This window comes from Colobus angolensis, unplaced genomic scaffold (genome assembly GCF_000951035.1).
Source record: "Colobus angolensis palliatus isolate OR3802 unplaced genomic scaffold, Cang.pa_1.0 Scaffold8, whole genome shotgun sequence".
Lineage (NCBI taxonomy): Eukaryota > Metazoa > Chordata > Mammalia > Primates > Cercopithecidae > Colobus > Colobus angolensis.
The window spans coordinates 16,687,425-16,687,941 of record NW_012121820.1 but is presented as its reverse complement, the minus strand read 5'-3'; positions in this window follow the sequence as shown (position 1 = coordinate 16,687,941).

Sequence of the window (517 nt, the reverse complement as noted above, 5' to 3'; positions counted from 1 at the left end):
TTGCAGTGAGCTGAGATCCGGCCACTGCACTCCAGCCCGGGCGACAGAGCAAGACTCCGTCTCAAAAAAAAAACAAAAACAAAAACAAAAAAAAATACCTAAATGCTGTCCAGGTGGTTGTGATAATGAGTATACCTCCCATGCAAATTGCAGCTATCAACTATTATGAATATATATGATTTGGATTTTTTATTTATTTCATCTAATTCCATTAACTTTTTTTTTCTTTTTTTTTGTGGGACAGAGTTTCGCTCTTGTTGCCCAGGCTGGAGTGCAATGGTGCAATCTCTGTTCACTGCAACCTCTGCTTCCCAGGTTCAAATGATTTTCCTGCCTCAGCCTCCCGAGTAGCTGGGATTATAGGCATGCGCCACCATGCTTGGCTAATTTTTGTATTTTTAGCAGAGATGGGGTTTCTCCATGTTGGTTAGGCTGGTCTTGAACTCTCGCCCTCAGGTGATTCACCCGCCTTGGCTCCCAAAGTGTTGGGATTATAGGATTATAGGTGTGAGCCACC